This window comes from Microcebus murinus, chromosome 14 (genome assembly GCF_040939455.1).
Source record: "Microcebus murinus isolate Inina chromosome 14, M.murinus_Inina_mat1.0, whole genome shotgun sequence".
NCBI classification, from domain to species: Eukaryota; Metazoa; Chordata; class Mammalia; order Primates; family Cheirogaleidae; genus Microcebus; species Microcebus murinus.
The window spans coordinates 44,824,094-44,844,846 of NC_134117.1; the positions used below are offsets into that span (position 1 = coordinate 44,824,094).

Sequence of the window (20,753 nt, forward strand, 5' to 3'; positions counted from 1 at the left end):
ATGGCGTCAGCCCACCTCACAGCAACCTCAAACTCCTGGGCTCAAGCGATCCTGCTGCCTCAGCCTCCCAAGTAGCTGGGACCACAGACGTGCGCCACCATGCCCGGCTAAGTTTTTCTATATATTTTTAGTTGTCCAATTAATTTCTATTTTTTTTTTAGTAGAGACGGGGTCTCACTCTTGCTCAGGCTGGTCCCAAACTCCTGAGCTCAAACGATCCTCCTGCCTCAGCCTCCCAGAGTGCTAGGATTACAGGCGAGAGCCACCACGCCCGGCCAACCTCTCTAGATTTTAATGTCCTTTACTTGAGTTAGAGTGACTGCAATCTATAAGGTTCTTGCTCTTAAGAAAAACAAGAAACCAGCGCTCATGACCCCCGACCCTGAACAGGGAAGCAGCAGTCAGACACACAATGGCTCCTCCGGCCCGGGGCCACTAGAGGGAGGCCGGGGAGGCTACCTTGGCAGGACGGAAGTGTTGAGACTGGAGGCCTGTTTTTATTTTTTAAAAAAGCCCTTGCTCACTCCCAAGATCCGCTTCTGATTAGACATAGGGCGAGACTCTTCACCACACACACGTTTTCAGCCAACGCTAGAAGGCCCAGGCTCTGTTTTTAGTCTCAAAGCAGTGAAGCCACAAGCGAAGTGCTTCAGACCAGAGGAAAGGCAGGAAGAGTCAAGGATACAGCGTCCTGCCCCTCCCTGGGCAGCAGGAGCCTGCTCAATGGAGAGGCAGCTACTGTTCCCATTCCCTGCCAACTGCCCCAGTTCCTGGGAGCTAAGGTAGGACTCGAGTGTCTCTCAATTCTTCCAAGAGTAATTTTATAATTACTTTCCTCTCTTCAGGTTCAGTGTATAGAAGCTGACAAAACATCCTCTTCCCCACCGCCCCCATCAAAGTAGAAACAAAATAATTTGGGGTTCAGGTGATGAAAACCTCAACTTCAGGGGCCCTTTTAAGAAAAATGACAAGGGAGGTAAATCCTGGAGGCACTTTTAGCGCATGTTGTGAACGCAACATAAGGATATAACAGTAACTATTAAGATAATTTTCTTTTTCCTCCACTTCATCCTTCTAACACCTAAATCCAGAAACTAAAGATGGTATTTCTAGAAAAAGATTCTCTCATGTATTCATTTAGTAAACTTTTTTTTGTATCTTTTGACTCCTTATTTTGACATCATTTCTGACTAACAGAAAAGTTGCACAAAATAATACAATTTCTGATATACCTTTCTCCCAGATTCTAAATATAAACATTTTACATTTGTTTTCCTCTTCTCTCACTCTCATATTGTTTTCTGAGTGATTTCAGAGTGAATTGCAGAAATGACATCTTTTCTTCCATTTAGTGTACATTTCCTAAAAACAAGAACATTTTCTTGTATAACTGCTGTACAATGATTAAAATCAAGAAACTAATATTAAAACAATATATATTCTGATTTACAGAATTTATTCTCTTTTAAATTAAAAAAAATTTAAACATTAAGCCTCTGTTAAAAATGTATTTCTTTAGCCTGAGCAAGAGTAAGACCCCGTCTCTACTATAAATAGAAATTAATAGGCCAACTAATATATATAGAAAAAATTAGCTGGGCATGGTGGTGCATGCCTGTAGTCCTAGCTACTCGGGAGGCTGAGGCAGGAGAATCGCTTTAGCCCAGGAGTTTGAAGTTGCAGTGAGCTATGATGATGCCACAGCACTCTAGCCAGGGAGATACAGTGAGACTCTGTCTCCAAAAAAATAAAGTATTTCTTATTTTAGGATACAGGATTAAAGGACAAGTAAAGAGAATTTACAAGAAAAAACTTGACAAAAGTTTTTCAATAAAAGTATTATAACATTCAAACTGACTTAAAACATAACAAAAGAAAAACGATTACAAACAAAAATGTTTATGGATTTTCCAAACAGAAATAAATAAAATAGTGTTTAGACACTAGGGCCCATGCCGATGGCTAGCAAGAAGTAATAGAGTGTAAACTACTTGGAAAAAAATCTTTAATGTACAAATAACCAAGCCCAAATTATGGACTGTAGCAATTTAATCATCACTGTCATTTTGCTTACTTCCAAAATAAAGCCTTGATTAAACGATTCATACCCTGTATTAGCTATACCTTTACTTCAGAGATTGGGGAACTATATGCAACAAATGAATTTATTTTCAGCATAGGGATAACATATTGTACCTCTCTGCTAATGCTACTTGAAAACCTCCCATGTCAAAACAATTTGACAGCAGATACAAGCAATTAAATAAATATGCAATGATCTTTCATTACGGTCCTTTAAAGATGCATGTTAATTCATGCTGTTAACCTTAGGACCACAGTGCATAGAATCCAAATATCAACAGTTGGGGTGACTTTCAAAGTAATGTTGGATCTCTCACTTCATTTATAATCCCACTACAACCAATAAATTCATTTTATAGGCCCTATCATGCATTAATCATTGAGTGGCAGGTGATGAAACTTTTTCCTGCTACAAACATCCATTGCTGGCAATGAGCGTCCCCAAACCACCAAGGAAGTCATTGTTATTGCACAATACGTGAGGACCTGGCACTTTTATAAAGGCTTGAAAAAATAAAAATTGAAAATAGAATTATATTTGACATTTCCTGACACCTGCATTCATACAGCATAACTAATGAAAGCATGTCAGTTGCCTGGACTGAACCAGCAATTAACATGCACCCAGAATGCACGTGGGTAAAGATGCAGTAAAGCGAAGTAGTCTTTATTGCCTATAGGTCACTTCCAGTCAAAGGTTAAAGTTCAAAGACTGAAGGATCTAAGTGCTCGTTTTCTCAGTAGGATTACCTTCTGTTAGGAAGATGGCAACAGTGGCATCAGCAAGTATCATCATCATGATGCCACCATTTTGTTTTCTTTGGATTCTTGTCACATGTAGGCACATAAGAAGAATTATCTGGTGGTTGTCTCTTTTCTTTGCAACTGGAAAGCATGCTAATAATGCTAAGACAAACTGACTGGACTGAGAGCACTGGGGACCCGTCTTCTGTTAGAATGGATAAACAGATATGACTGTTGCTATAAACATGAGGATGAACAGGAATATTTTCACCAGTAAACATGAGCTGAGGAGAGTCAAAAGGATATTGAATACTAAATTTACATAGAAGCTGAACATTTTCCCCTTTGTATAAGGTACTTGGTGCACTTTCCTTGTCGGCAATCTACTGTGTAATTGAATTTTGAACACTCTTTTCATTTAAAGTCATCCCAGGAGTTGGGTCATTTTGCAAAGCCAGCAATCCTTTTTGTAGTCATTTCTTCTCTTCGATTATGCTTTGATACAGCTAGTCTTCAGCTGTGAATTAAATGCAGGCTTTAGACAATGCAGAGTCAGTCTCTATGAAACTACAATGGTGGTTGCTATCTTTGTCAGCAGAAAACAAACTCCTGGATCTGCATTGACACTATGATGGAACATACAATTTTTTTTTATTTGCACTAATCAGCTGAATTTAAGAATTTAAGAATCATACAGGCTTTATTCTTATTTTTGACATATTTGCTATATTCTTATAAATATATTTTTTATAGTAAAATAAACTCCTGGATGATATCTAGCATTTGGTTATCATATCTCTTTAATCCCCTTTATGCTGAAACTGTTTCTTGATTTCTTTGTTCTTTCCTGATATTGAGATTTTTGAAAAGTACAAGCAAAATATTTAGCAGAATGTCCCTCCATTTGGGTTTGTCTGTGTGTATGTGTCTTCATGATTAAATCCAGGGTGTGCATTTTTGCTAGGTACACCCTAGAAAAGATGTTGTGTCTTTCTCAGGGCCTCATGCCAGGAAGCACATGATATCAATTTGTCCCACTACTGGTGATTACTTGGATCACTTGTTAAGGTGGTGTAAACATCCTATGAAAACTCATTGTATATTAGGAAATGTGCTAGGTTAGTGGTTCTTAAACTTTTCATCTTACAAATATTTACACTCCAAAATACTTGAGGCTCCCAAAGAGCATATGTTGATGATAGATATATCTATCAATATTTACTGTATTGGAAATTAAAACTGAGATATTAAAAATTGATTTGTTAATTTGTTTAAAAGTAATATTAAACTTATTACATAGTAACATGAATAATATGTTTTATGAAAAGTAGCTCTTTCTTTTTTTCTTCCTTCCTTCTTCCCTCCTTTGTGTCATTCCTTTTCTCCTTCCTTCCTTCCGTCTTCTCTTCTTTTCTCTCTTCCTTTTTCTCCAATAACTATTTTTCAAAACAAAAACAATTAGTGAACAGAATGTCATTGTTTTGCATTTTTGCAAACCTCCTTAATGTCTCACTTAATAGAAAGTAGATGGATTCTCATATGTGCTTCTGGATTCAATCTGTTGCAATAAGTTTTTTGGTTGAAGTGTTACTATATGAAGAAAAAATATACACATGTAATTGGAAATGGAATGTGGGTATTTTAGTAGCCTTTTCAGATGATTGTGGATAAATTTTTTTGATACTATTCCAAAACTCAGTAAGTGGTAGCATCTTAAAGGTTAGCTGCAATGTAAAATCTGAAATCATATCAATTAACCCCCCCCCCAATCACATCTGTTAATATCACCATTGATCTCATCAGAAAGCACTTAGGTATTGGGAAGCTGTGAAATTTCTGGTGATGGACACAAATTTTGCAAGATTTGAGTTTTCACTTGAATGTCAAATTTTTATTATTGGCAACAAATATTGTTAGTTGTTTTCTTTGAAGTAACAGGTTGACTTTGTTTATTTTGAGAAAATGCCCACTAAATTCCCAAGTCTGAATAACTAATGCCTGTCTGTCATTTGTTTTTTTCAAGTAAAAATGGTGTTACATAAAAGATGTGACTAGTTTAGCTCACAGCTCAAACAATTGCATGAGCGCTTTTTTTGGATAACCATTGTACTTCCATAGGCAGCACTTGTGATTTATGCATGCTCCCTACTTATTACACAGACTGTTAAAAAAGTGGAGCTTTCAACGGTCAAGATTAAATAAAATTAATACATTTTAGTGCTTCATCAGGGACATTTTAAAGTAACACTTGAATTTTTTTTTTAAACCAAAAGTGCATAGCATTGCAAATTACAAGAACTACTAGTAGAGGTTAGGGACCCCTGCCTTGATTTGTGCTTGGGTGCCAGCAGTTTTACATGCCACTACTTTTGTAATTTGTGCAAATGTGTCAACACAGTGAAAAATGCAAATAAGGTCTTCATATTATTGTAAAAATCCTCCTGACCTAAAAGTATCTCAGGGATCCCCAAGGTCTGGGGACCACACTTTGAGAAGACAATGAGACACTAATATCTGTGTACTATACATATTCTTTCAGGAACTCAAAATCCAGTTGAAGGCACAGACCAGCTGACCAGAGGCAGGGTTAGGGAAGAGTCCATAAGTAAATATAGGTTTTTATTGGTTATGAGTTCAGAGGGGTTGAATATACTAAAAATCTGTGCTAATATGATATTGATCATGTGAAATGTAACCAGATCTAATTGAGATATGCTCTAAATGTAAAATACATATGAAATTTTGAAGCTTTCCTATGGAAAAAAGAATGTAAATATCTCATTAATAATTTTTATATTGACTACATATATAGTAATTACTATGTATTGCATATATAGTAATATAGTAACTTTCTATTTATAATATAATCATATATTAAAATTAATTTCATCTGTTATTTTTTACATTTTAAAATGGAGCTACTAGAAAATTTAAAGCTACATATGTGGCTTGCATTATATTTCTGTTGGGTGGTACTGTCATAAATAAATACACAGATAAAATAAAATACTGATTATAAAATAAGGCCAAGCAAAGCAGTGATGATAATGCATTCATCGCAAAAATAGGACTATTTTCAACCGATTTCATGCATTTGGGGTCAAGGGCGAAAAAGGACTTTATTTAAATAGTGTGGCAAAGATTATTTAGATCATTTGATACAGACCGAGATTGCCAAGGGAACACAGAGGAAGGCAACTGACCCTGGCTTGAGGAGATTGCAGAAGGCTTCCCAGGGAAAGGAATGTGTCAGTTGCAACTGCAGGAATATTAGAAATTCTTCAGGTGAATTACCGTAGGTGCAAGTGGGAAGGAAGGAAGAGGGTACCCCAGGGAGAAGGAATAGAATCTGCAAAGTCTCAGCCTTCGCTCAGAGCTTATTTGGAGAAGTCCAAAATTTATAGGGGCTTGTAATACTGTTACATCACCACCTGCAGCTATTTACATAAAGTTCTGTTTTCCCTGAAGCACTTGTATATAAAAGAGAAGATTTATTTTACTTTCCTGCATTTCTCAAAAGAACCATGAATTTAAAACTAGATATTTAAAAATCTGGGAAACATCTTGGGCTCATAATAAGAGATACTTTGCAATTACTATTTGGTTTTATAGACATGCTCAGGGTTTTGCTTATGCACATCCTGCCAAGAATTCGACCTTTTGCTTCCAGAATAGTAAGAACTTGACTCCATAATGCATAGAGCTGCACATGGCTCTCAGTGAGAGGAAAAGCAAAAAAATAAAAGTCTGTAAATACATAAAATTGATATTAATTTCATTTTGCAATGATATCACATTGATATTATATTTAATGCCAAATTGAGCAGAGGGATCGCAGAGTGTTGGAACGGGAGAGGACTTTGATAATTAACGATCTCCCAGCCCAGTGACTACCTTATCAATTGAGGGACACCCCTGGTGAACGGTGGAGCCAAACTGATTGTTGGGCCTCTAACTTCACCGCTCCGCTCCTCCTCCTTAGATGAAAAACATGTCTCAAGTGTCCTCAGGCTTTCAAATACTAGAGACTAGAACGTCTTCAGTGTGAAAATGGCATGCCCAAACCCCAAGCTCCCTGCCTGAGCCCCCTCATTTACGCTTGTAACCATCTCATGGAGGCTACACTCCGCAAACATGGTCCTAATTTTCCATGCTCGTTTGTTTCTGGTTGCTTCTCCTCCACCAGAATGTAGGTGCTATGAGAGCATGGGCCTCACCTGCCTTGTCGGTGGCTGTCTCCTCAGTGCTGAGGACGATATCTGGCACATAAGAGGTGCTCAAAAAGTGTTGTCAGATTTGTTTAGTGCACCGCACAGTGTATTATTATTATTTTTTTTTCTGAGACAGAGTCTTGCTCTGTTGCCCCTGGCAGAGTGCTGTGGTGTCATCATAGCTCACAGCACCCTCAAACTCCTGGGCTCAAGCAATCCTCCTACTTCAGCCTCCTAAATAGCTGAAATTATAGGTGCATGCCACCACACCCAGGTAATTTTTCCATTTTTTATAGAGATGGGGGGTTCCCACTATTGCTCAGGCTGGTCTCGAACTCCTGATCTTGAGCGATCCTCCCGCCTTGGCCTCCCAGAGTGCTAGGATTGCAGGTGTGAGCCACCGCGACCAGCCGTGCACACTGTATTTCTTGGCTGGTGGGCTACACAGACATTGTTCCACTTGGCATCTTTGAGAATGATAATGTGTCCACTTAAACCAGATCTCTCTGTTCCTTAGGAGGCTAAATGAGGGCAAGACTCACCAATTGGTCTTCAGGAGTTAAACCATCCCCAACACTTGACCAAGAGGAGCTGTGCCTTGTCTCCCACCCCACCTTTCCTCCTCCTCAAGATAACAGCCATGGACTCAGCATCTCCTCGGCCCCGGACACTTTACAGATATTATTTCTAGTCCTGGCAATCACCCTACAAGATGGATTACTACTGTTGTAATCTCCGTTTTACAAATGAGGAAACTGAGGCTCAGAGAGTCCACGCCACCTGCCCAAGGCACACCGCTGGCAGTAATGGGTTTAGCTGGGATTTGAATGCTGCTCTGTATTCACTCACGCCAAAATCTGGCCTTGCTCTTCCATCCACGGGGCATCTGGTCTTGGGGTCTGGAATGCAGGCAGCTTGAGGAAGAGAATCAGTGTCTTTGGGGCACCTGGAAAAAAGTGAAAGTGAAGAGCAAGTAGCACTGTGGCCCCTAACACCTCCTGAGCACATCCGCAGGCCGGGGCCACACCAGCACGTTTCTGGTGTAGCTCACTTACTGGAGGATACGATTTTCATGGAGAGAGGAGCCTTAGGCTTGTAGAAGTTATGTGTTATTAAGCACCTTCACACTTTGCTGTTTTGACTTAATGGTATGTAATAGTAACTAACACTTATATGGTGCCTGTCTGTTGTGCGTCACACCCAGTTCTAAACATTCGATGCATATTAACTCATTTAATGCTCTCATCAGCCCCATGAGGTAAGTAGTGTTATTTTCTCCACTTTATAGATATTTCTATTGAGGCACCGAGAGGTTGAGTGACTTGTCCAAGATCATACAGCTGGTAAGAGGTGAACCAGGTTTCAGACTTGGGTAGTCTGGCTCCAGAGTGTGTTTTTAGTGTGCTTTTCTCAAACTATACATTATATATAAAGAACATACATCATGAATATATAATACAGATCACATGTTATAAAAATTATCTTTTATATGTGAATGATATACTCAAATGTTTGGTATGTAATGTTCAATATCTATCATATAAGTACATAGGGGACCTTCTCACTTTTTAAATATTTGTATAGTATTCCATTACGCCAATGTTGTGTAATTTATTTTATTTTTTTATTTCAGGAAAATATGAGCGTACAAACATTTTGGTTACATTTTATATCTTTGCTTCTCCCTAGCAAGGGTTAGAGGTATGACCCTCCCCTACATGATGCTCACCACATCCCTCAGATGTGGGTCTACCCTCCCAACCCCCGAATCCCTGGTGAACACCACCACCATTTGAGCACCGTAGTGTTAATCAGTCCGTACAAATTTGATGGCAAGTACATGTGGAGCCCATTCTTCTGATCTTGTGTCACCTCACTTCGGATAATGGGCTCAAGCTCAATCCAGGATAATATAAGTGATGCTAGCTCACTGTCATTTCTTAAAATTGAGTACTATTCCATTGTATACATATACCAAATTTTAATAATCCACTCATGAATTGACGAGCACTTGGGTTGTTTCCACATCCTTGCAATAGTGAATTATGCTGCTATAAACATTCGGGTGCAGATGTCTTTTGTGTAATTTATTTAACCAGTCTTCTATGGATGGACATTTTGGCTGTTTCCAAATCTTTTGCTATAACAACAATACTAATATAGGATATAATTAACATATATGTATATAAGGTATAATTAAAATGTAATTTATAATTTGAATAAAATAATATAATAACATAAACACTACAATACACATATTTATTTCACAAATATTTTTGTGGATAAATACACATATCTAGCACATATTTATTTCCTATGTGTACGGTTCTATCTGTGAAATAAATTCCCAGAAGTGGAATTACTGAATCAAAGGCAATATGTGTTTGTCATTTTGATAGATACTGCCAACTTGCATTCCAAGGGACTTGTATCTTTACCAGCTCCACCAATTGCAAACATAGCCACACTCACAGAGTGCTCTGTCATAAGGCTCACTGTCTCCCAAGGACAAATGAGTGAGGAAGCTGTGTGAATTCGGGGAAGATTAAGTTATGTAAGAACGGGCCAGCCATTTGACCTGAGTCAAACGTTTGGCAAGAAGTATGACAAACCAGAAGCAAAACAGAAGGTACTTGATAATTATACTCCAGGGAAACTGTATCAAGACATTTATACCAATAATTAAGTTCCCATTCTGGGGAGCCTGGGTTTTTTAACTATCTTCTGCCTCTGCAGAGAGAGGAAGGTTGTTGAATTCCAGGAAATGCCACTGAATTCCAAACACAGACAGGAAGTGTGTTATCTTCTAAGCAACAATGGGCAAGAAGAACTGATCTGGGTGGCCAAAAGCCCTCTGTGCTTAAATGGAATAAAATTGCTTTTTCTGGTTCTAATTCTGGTGACCTAGTTGAGTGCAGGTTTCTGGGAGCTGATCAGAAAGAAAAAGGAGGACCCAGCCTCTCCCATGGTGACAGCCTGCACAGGAGTTCAAGTGAGGGGATGGGGTGTTCCGAGTTCTCTTGGAAATGCACCGAGCTGGGTGATACAATCCCGGTGATTGTGGTTCTTTATTTTTTTAGAGGTAATGGTTTCAACATTTTTAATAGGGAACACACATTACTTTTATAATCCGGAAAATGTCTATTCAGATCGATTGCCCCATTTTTTTTTTTTTTTTTTGGCTGTTGAGTTCCTTGTATGTTCTAGATATTAGTCCCCTGTCAAATGAATAGTTTGCAAATATTTTCTCCCACTCAACAGGCTGTCTCCTCACCTGTTGGTTATTTTGCTGTGCACAAGCTTTTTGGTTTAATTAGGTCCCATTTGTTTGTTTTTATTTTTGTTGCCTGTGCTTTTGAGGTCTTAGTCATAAATTCCTTGCCTGGACCAATGCCTAGGAGAGTTTTCCCTAGGTTTTCTTCTAGTATTTTTATAGTTAGTGTCTCTTGTTTACATCTTCAGTCTATTTTGAGTTGATTTTTGTATATAGTGAGAGATAGGGATCCAGTTTCTTTCTTCTGCATGTTTCTATCCAATTTTCCCAGCACCATTTATTGAAGAGGGTGTCCTTTCCCCAGTGTAAATTTGTGTTAGCTTGGTCAAAGATCAGTTGGCTGCAAACAGGTGGCTTTATTTTTGGGTTCTCTATTCTGTTCCATTGGTCTATGTGTCTATTTTTATATCAATACCATACTGCTTTGGTTACTATATCCCTGTAATATATTTTGAAGTCAAGTAATGTAATGCCTCCAGCTTTGTTCTTTTTGCTCAGGATTGCTTTGGCTATTTGGGCTATTCTTTTTATTCCATATGAATTTTAGGACTACTTTTTCTAATTCTGTGTAGAATGATGCTGATATTTTAATAGGGGTTGCATTGAATCTGTAGATTGCTTTGAGCAGTAATGCATTCTTGTGACATTAGTTCTTCCAATCCATGAGCATGAGATGTTTTTCTATTTGTTTGTGTTATCTACAATGTCTTTCATCAGTGTTTTGTAGTTTTACTTGTAGAAATATTTCACCACCTTTGTTAAATTTATTCCTAAATAATTTTTTGTAGCTATTGTAAATGTAAATGGGATTGCCCAGAAGAGAAAATCTTGATTATGAATGAATTGATGAACAATCCAGACCAATTCACAAACACATACATCAATGGAACAGAATAGAGAACTCAGAAATAAATCCACATGTTATAGCCAACTGATTTTCAACAACAGAAACAAGTAGATACATTATGGAAAGGACAGTCTCTTCAATATGTGATGCTGGGAAAACTGGATAACCATATGAAGAAAAATGAAACTAGACTCCTATCTCTCACCATATATAAAAATCAACTCAAAATAGATTAAAGGTAATTCCTGGAACTATAAAACTACTGTAAGAAAACATAGGGGAAACACTTTAGAATATTGATGTGGGCAAAGATTTTTGTGGATAAGACCTTAAAAGCATAGGCAATAAGAACAAAAAGATAAATGGGATTATATCAAACCAAAACAGTTCTGCACAGCAAAAGAAACAATCAACAAAGTGGAGAGACAACATTCAGAAAGAGAGAAAATATTTGCAAGCTGTTGATCTGACAAGGCATTAATATCCAGAATATACAAGGAACTCAACAGCAAAAAAAGAAAAATCTGATTAAAAATGGGCAATTGATCTGAATAGGCATTTCTGAAAAGAAGACATACAAATGGCCAACAGGTATATGAAAAAATGCTCAGCATCACTAAATCATCAGGGAAGTGCAAATCAAAACCACAAGGAGATATCATCTCATTGCAGTTAGAGTAGTTATTATCAAAAAGACAAAAAAATAAATGCTGGCAAGGATGCAGAGAAAAGGGAACTCATACATTGTTAGTGGAATGTAAATTAGTTCAGCTATTATGCAAAACAGTGTGTAGGTTCCTCAGAAAACTAAAAATAAAACTACTATATGACCCAGAAATCTCACTACTGGGTATATATCCAAAGGACAGGATATATGTATGTTGAAGAGATATCTGCACTCCCATGTTTATTGTTGCACTATTCACAATAGGCAAGATGTGGAATCAACCTACGTGTCCATCAATGGATGAATGGATAAAGAAAATGCGGTGTATTAGAGGTGGCAAAGGGTAGGGGTGGGATAGGGAGAGGTTGGTTAACAGGTACAAAAGTACAGCTACATAGGAGAAATAAGTTCTAGTGTTCTACAGCACTACAGGGTGACTATAATTAACAACAATTCATTATATATGTTCAAATAGAAGAGAAGATTTTGAATGTTCTCAACACATAGAAATCATAAATGTTTGAGGTGATGGACATGCTAGTTACTCTGATTTGATCATTACGTGTATTGAAATATCACTCTGTAACCCGTAAATATGTACGATTATGTGTCAATTAAAATTTACATATAGAAGAAAACAAAAAGAATGAATTGTTAAACACTCATTGCCAGTAGGAGTTCAAATCAATCCAATCTGGATGGCAGTTTGATAATACAAATAAAGATTCCAACAGTGTAATTCTATTCTTGGGAATTTACCCTGAGGACATAACTTGAAATATGAAAAAAGTTGTTTATCAAAATAATTGCAGCATTATTAATGAATCTGAAAAATAAGACATAACTTAAATGTTCAATAATCTAAAAATAGTTATACAAATTAGTGTATGTACACACAATGCGATATTATACAGTCATTACAAAATTTAAGTTATAATTTTAAATGGAAAGCAATATATAAAAGTTATCAACTTTATGATTAAAATTATGAAAAAAGTATGCACAGAAAGAAGACTATAAGGAGATACTAAAATGCCAAATGTTAGTCTTTGGGTGGTTGGGATTGTGAGAAATTTAACATTTTTTCTTTTAATTTTTTTATAATGAGTATGAATTTTAAAATATTAAAGATATATTCATCTAAAACATTATTAGTAGATTAAGGATTTAGTTTACATGTATGTTCAATGAATATATGATTAATTGTATTTCAATGTATGTACATGATTAACATAACTCTGTGTGTGAAATGTGGGCTAATTTTCTGAACTGCTAGTGAATTAATGAAAGATTGGCTTCGAGTTCAGTATATAGTCACTGAAGTTAATACCATGGGTCAATAAAATGCTTTAAGGGGCTTTGGAGGTATTTTAAGCAAATGAAGATTCATTTTAATCAGTACAATTTTCACATAAGCAGTAATAAATTCTATAAAGCCCTAACATTTTTTCTCTGATAAGTAGATTAAACAAAGCCCTGCAAATTCCATTTATGCTGGTATTAGGTTATTAAGTATGAAATGTCCAATTTCCTTAAGTACTAAGTTTGAAAGTTGATATCTCTGGCATTTCATTTTGACACGTCTTGTTTTATTTTTATTGTGAAGATGTATCTTCAGTCTTTCAAACACATGTTTTGGCTTGTGATTATCTTTCAAATTTTTTTACAGCAATTTTTGTGAAACCATGGATAAGTCCAAAATTGGTGTTATTTTCCAATAACACCAAACGCAGCTCACCTATAATAGTGGAGAGGTAACAGTTCAGTGTTATTTATTGTGCCCATGCTATTTATCAGGTACCAGTCAGGTGCTAGAGATGCAAAGATGATGAGGACATGGTCCTTGCCCAAGGGCAGTGGATGGTTACAAACTCTATTGTGCTGCCTTATGCAGGTAGCATAAATTAGCTAAGTGAGCTGAATAGGACTCAATAGGGGGTAGTGAGGACTATGGCAAGTTGGAGAGCCCTTCCCAGCTATAAAAGCCTTGGTCCAATCTTACCACTGGGTCCTCTAATTTTCAAGACAGGCTAACAGAATGGATTTTCATATAAAAATCTCCTGATTTTAAGACACTGTCAACTAATTTAAAGTTTTTAAAAATATTGTGACTTTGGATTAAACAAAAGAATTCCATTGGACCACATGAGAACTGTGGGGCACATATGTGCAAATTCTGTCTTTGAGAATAGTCTTATTGAATGACAACCCACCGAAAGACATGTCTAATAGCAAATTAATATGGTAATAGTTAGCTCACAAGTTTATTGAAAATATTAAAGAAGATATTGGCTATGAAGTACTTGGCAAAATGCCTGCTATTAATTGTTATAAATTAGTGTTATAAATTATAAATTGTTATAAATTATAAACAATTTATAAATTGTTATAAATTATAATGCCTGCTATTAATTGTTATAAATTAGCTATTAATTGTTATACATTGTTATAAATTAGTGAAAAAATTCATGTACCACTTTATCATGGGATTAGCATTGGGAAAAACAAAAACAAACAAACAAAATTCATGTACCAAGGAAAGAAGTAATCAGAGGGTAGAGTTAGAGAAGGAGAGAACCCAAGAGTATTCCCCAGAGGTGATGTTACATGAGCACTGTTTTTTTGTGACAACTTTACTGGGAGGTAATTCATACACTATACAATTTACTTATTAAATGGTATGATTCAATGGCTTTTAGTATATTCATAGAGTTCTGCAGCCATCACCACAATCAATTCCAGAACATTTTTACTGCCCTAAAAAAATAACCCTGCGCCCATTAGCAGTCACCTCCCATTTCCCCCAACTCTTCCAGCCCTAGGCAACCACTAATCTACATTCTGTCTCTGAAGATTTGTCTATTCTGGCCGCTGGATGTAAATGAAGTCATACAATATGTGGTCCATTGTGACTGGCTTCTCTCACTTAGCATGTTTTCAAGTGTCATCCATGTTGCAGCAAGTATTAGTATTTCATTCCTTTTTATTGCCAAATAATATCCCATTGCCTGGATATACCGCATGTGATTTACCTGTTTATCAGTTCATGGCCAGTTGGGTTGTTTCCACCTTTTGGCTATTATGAATAACGCTGCTATGAATATTTGTGCACAAGTTTTTGTATGGACATGTTTTCATTTCTCTTGGATATTTACCTAGGAGTGGACTAACTGGGCTAAGCATTGTTTTGAATGATAAATAGAAGTTTTGAAGCTGAAAAGGCAGGGAGAGTCAGAGGAGGGAGAAAGGATAGGTGAGAATTGGGAGGATATTTTGCATTTTGAGCAAAACCACGGAGATATAAAATAAAAAGGCATATGCAAGAAACTCGAAGTGGTTTTGAATGAAGAAAGTGATGGAAAATAAGACTAGAAAAGAAAGTGGGGTTCAGGCCATGAGAAGCTTGTTAGCCTATACTTTCTTCTGAAGGTAACTGAGAACCAGTGAATGGCTTCAAACAAGGCAAGGGGCAGGATCTCTGGAGGACATGCAGAGGATGGGTTTGTGTCTACAGCTGGGATCCTAACTGGCAGGCAGCTCTGTCAATGTAATGCTACTCTTCAGAGCTATCCACATGAAATATTTGGGCAGGCTTCTTGCAAACCAAAATAGTGTCACTTGGATTTATGATATTTGATACATTTATAACATGGTTAAGGGAGTTTTAAGATAAATCATTTTTTAAAAAAGACATTGCAAAACTAGGCTAGTCTTATTTCTGTTGGCCTCAAAATGTGTTTAAGTTTTTGGAAATGAATGTGCCAATTTGCTTAGATTCTTTTTTTTTTTTTTTGCAGTAAAGAAATATTCATTTTACCCAATAAAAATTAGACCAGAACTGTGATTGAAATAGGGAGGATGACTCATGATTTGAACTAGAGTTTTCTGAAATTAAAAGCCTTTCTCCACTGGTAGCTCTTACAAAAGAGCATTCTTAGGGTGCTCCTTGTTTACTTCAGGGTGAAGGACAAGAACCTCAGTTGAGATGTTGCCATTCAGAATGAATAGTTTTTGTGTCCCTATGCTATAAGAACTATTAGGTATTATTAAGAATGCTATTAAGAATTGTGTGTTTCTTCTCTCAAAGCTGCAGATATTAGGCTATGATTCTCTTCTGAGTTTATTAGATATGTTTTCCAGTCCTTTTCAGTTTGGGCCTTCGAAAATAATATTTCTCTGTGCTGATTCCAAATGGAATTTAAGTCTGACTATTAAAACAGCTTGTAGTGCTTTTTAATTTTCTTATTCACTTGGTAAACAGCAGAAGTGGAGCAGTACGAAAGGATTTGCAAAAGTTGTATGAAACCTTCTGTTTTCTAGCATTTAATTTATTGGATTTGATTCCTTCATTTTGAAATGAAGCTGGTAAAGTTTAAAATGCTGTCGGTATACATTCAGTTCTCAAATATTTATTGATTCCTGGGTGTCAGATACTATGGGAGGCACTAGGAATAAACTAAGATAAAGGCCTATTGAAAGGGTTTACAACCTACTAGAGAAGATAAAAGTCATACACAAATGGATGCTGTGAGATAGAGTGGGACAAGGCCTGGGAGTGGCACTAGTGCAGTCCTGAGGGATGCAGCAGTGACAGCAGTCCTTTGGGACTACTGTCATGGGTTGCTTAAAGGGATACTTTCTGAGAAATGCTTCCTTAGGCAATTTGTCATTGTGAGATCATAGAGGGCACTTGTATGAACCTAGACGGTATAGCCTACTGCACACCTAGCTGCAGGGTGTAGCTTATTGCTCCTGGGCTACAGACCCTTGCAGTATGTTACTGTACTGAATACTGCAGGCAATCGTAACACAATGGTAAGTATTTGTGTATCTAAACATATCTAAACACAGAAAAGGTACAGTAAAAATACAGTATAAAAGATAAATGGTACATCTCTGTAGGGCACTTACTATGAATAGAGCTTGCAAGATTGGAAGCAGTCCTGGGTGAGTCAGAGAGTGAGTAGTGAGTAAATGTGAAGGCCTAGGACGTTATTGTACATTACTGTAGACTTCACAAACACTGTACACTTAGCCTACACTAAATACATAAAAAATTTTTTTCTTCAATAATAAATTAACCTTAGCTTACTGTAACTTTTTTACTTTATAAACTTTTAACTTTTTTAAACTTTTTGAATCTTGTGTAATAACACTTAGCTTAAAACACAAAATCATTGTACAGCTATAGAATATTATTTTCTTCCTTTATATCCTATTCTATGAGCTTTTTTCCTATTTTTAAAACATTTATTTATATTTTACTTTTCAAACTTTTTTCTTAAAAACTAAGACACAAACACACACATTAGCTTAGGCCTACACAGGGTCAGTATCATTAAGATGTGAGTGAGCAAAAGGAATTTTTCAGCTATATTATAATCTTACAGAACCACCATCGTATTTGCAATCTGTCATTGTTGTAATGTAGTGTTATGTGGCACATGGCTGTGTTTTTATGGGTAATTTAAGGGTTATGCAGAAAAGGAGGCTGTGATTGAATATGTTAGGAAGCCCTGAAAGAAATAAAATTAAATGGGCAAGTATGGTGCAATGGCTGAGAGTGCCTGGGTTCTAATCCTGTATATTTCACTTATCCATGGTAGGATTTTGGTCATGTTAGTTGACACTAGATTTTCCTCATCTATAAAATCAGTCTAATTTGTGGGTAGTAGAGAGGATTACACGAGGCAAGACATGTAAAGTATTCAGAACAAGCTCTGATTAATGAGTTTTCTTTGACTGTGGGACTTCTCTGAGCCCAAAGTACTAATTATGCAATTTGAATGGAAAAGTGAGAGAGAGAGGAGAAAGAGATGGAGAGAGGAAGGGAGAATATGATGGGGGGGAGAGAGAGGGAGAGAAATCATACAATTTCTTCCAAATCCTTTTGACTGCACAATACTTTTTTTTTTTTTCCAGAGTATCTCAAAGGGCTAGTGTTCGAAGGAACAGATCTTGAAAACCCTAGGACAGGGAGATCAGAAGGAAAGAAGGCAGCAGTTGGTCTGGACCTTGTAAGATGGAATGACTTGATCAAATCAGAATGGGGTACAAAGCCAAAAAGAGCAAAAGTAAAACCACAGTGTTATTATAATTGAAAGCAGCAAAAATATTTTGGAGAAGTTATATTTGTTTCCAGGGAAAAAAAACCTGACTTACTTATGGAAAGGGAAACAGGCAAAATGATCATCTCGGACAGCTACTGTTTTTGCCTGTCAGAATCCATTCCCCCTTCTTCATGTGACAGCATCAGAATTTTCCTTGGGGAACCACCAGAGGTGCATATGCTGAGAAACTACTGCAGCTTAAGATTTCAGGACTCTCCTCTACACAGGGCCTTTCTCAGGTCTTGGGTGGGGCCTTAGCAATGCATCACGAAGTCTTGTGTGTTGTAAAATGTGCAAAAGTGGTGTACTTTAACCTTAATTGGTTAAGGCTACTGTTTCTTTCCATTCTGATGTTTCCTTATCTATTCTTTCCATTGTGTTTGAGATATTTGGAAGGGCTATAGGCATATTTTTGAATCCAATTGAGGGGAAGTTGAGTTGGGAATACATTTAGTTTGAATTTCAATGGATATATTTTATGCAATTCATAGTCACTCCTGTGACAGTTCAGTTTTTGCTGGCATCCTCCTAACTTCCAGCGATGCCCCTACTGCCCTGCGATGCCTGTTCTGAGGTTGCAACAAGAAGACAACAATAGCAAACTGGTTAATGAGTGTCATCGACTCAAAGAGTATTTAAGATTAGTCCCTGGACAGGAAAACTTAGAATGTCTGGAAATCGTCCAATTCATGTATAGGAAAAAATTGAGAGGTTCCCAAATTTGGCCATAATCATAAAAATATACAGAAATGTATAAATAACAAGTCGTGAAACTGAAATAACATTTTAAAGCTATCAGTAACCAGAAAAGCCCCAAATGACAACAAAAAACCAAATTCTCATCAACCATGGTAGAGGAAGGACTTTCTATTTTCCTTAAAAAATGGTATTTTGAAGTCATTGTTGTATGAGGAAGTGATCGCAGAGTATTCAGCCAAAAAATACAAAGGAGAGAAAAACACTATGGAGATATGCCAGGGAGGATTTTGTGATGATTAATTAGCTGTTTTGTATCTGTGACTTATTTCTTTTCTTATTTGAAATATTTCCTTTCAACATCTAATTTTGTATTTGTAACTTTCTATTCTTTTTCTTAAAAAGGACTCCTCAAATGAAAAAGAGAACTCATGAAACTTGATCTGCCTCTGGGAATGACTCTTGTCATCGCACTTCACGAGGTTCAGGTGGTGCCGATTCACCCCAGGCTCTGGAAGGGCGGGTCTTTCCAGGATGGACGAGAGATCATTGCAATCAGCTGGTCTGAGAGAAGGGCTGAGGGATGGGCGCACGACCCAATCAGAGCCAGAGACTGTTCTCTGGCTTGTCCAATCAGAGCCAAAGACTCTGTTCTCTGGCTTGTGCCGGAAGCCGGTTGGCAGGGAGGCAGGCCCTCCCCTAACATGCGCAGGGCTGCAGCAACCGCACAGATGGAGGCTGCATACTCTGTCTCTAAAAATGATGAAGTATTATAGTAAATCAAGGTACCAACTTGGTAAATAAAATATATCTGTCCTAATGTGACAAATATACCTTCATAATGACAAAAATCAAAACATGTGTTTAAAGTTATGGTTTTCATATAAATGAAGATTGTCAAAGATAAATAAGCATGATTGAGCATTCTGTTAGTAAGCTGGTGATGAGTAGGTAACTAAATAGACACATTTAATCTCATAAATTATGCAATTATTCCATAAAATGTATTTTTCACTTATGTCAGCAAAAGTCACTATTTTATAATCAACGTTTTCACATCATGTATGTTCTGTTGATAGGAATGATACAATTGTTTAAAAAATAAAATTTGAATATATTTTCATCAAAAAATATAGAATTAGGGAAATGTAAATTTTTAAACAGTAACAATACTTTTCTCTTTTCAAAGATATTTTGCTTATAAGCTTTTAAACAGTCTAGTAAAATAAAATATAAAATACATATGATAGTTAATTAGTATCAAACATTTCAATCAAAGGTAGATAAATATAGCTTACATTTTAAATGAATTTTGAAATTTAAATTCAATTTTATTGAATTTAAAAAAAAAAACCTATTCACAATTCTAATGTTCAGTGTTCTTCTAGTTGCCATGGCATTAAATCAGGATCGCATTTTATGCATGTAACAACCTAGACCCATGTGTAAAAAATTTAAGAGTAATATGAGTAATAAGAGTAATATTAAGTAAATTCCTTAATATTATTAAATGTATTTCAGCTACAACATGCAAATATTGGAAATACTTCTTTAATTGTTGGCTTGCTCTGCAGCTGTAAATTAGGACATGAAGAAATGCAAAAAAAAAAAAAACAGAAAGAAAAAGAAAAAAATGGCTCGGCATTACTGGGAATTAATATTTCATTTGCAGGATTCTATTGCATCCATATTAATTAGGAAAATGACTTGACAAAAGAATTAATTTGTCTTTTTTCCTACCTAAACTCTTTTTTATCTTAATTTTTTTTTTTAAAAAGCCTACGGCACCCAGTATTCCCAGGCGGTCTCCCATCCAAATACTAACCAGGCCCGACCCTGCTTGGCTTCCGAGATCAGACGAGATCGGGCACGTTCTGGGTGGTATGGCTGTAGACCTACCTAAACTCTTGCTCCTCACAAATCCTCCCTGCACTTCTAAGCAGTGTCCATCTCTGACACTGTCGGCAGGACAACTCACAAAATATCCCGGCATTCAATGCAGTTAATTTTAGGACATAGAACAAGAAGAGGTGGGGAGAAGAATTTCTCTCAGGCCTAAACGTTATTATTCACAAGAATGGATGTTTAGGATCCTGTTTAATGAATATATATATACAGTAGG

At 36.6% G+C, this 20,753-nt stretch overlaps 2 pseudogenes; both read right to left on the bottom strand.

The window, feature by feature from the left end:
• Positions 1 to 2,861: 2,861 nt before the first annotated feature.
• LOC142875382 (ubiquitin-conjugating enzyme E2 W-like) lies at positions 2,862 to 6,962 on the bottom strand (annotated as a pseudogene).
• Positions 6,963 to 20,407: 13,445 nt separating this feature from the next.
• Positions 20,408 to 20,526, bottom strand: LOC142875873 (uncharacterized; annotated as a pseudogene).
• Positions 20,527 to 20,753: the final 227 nt, after the last annotated feature.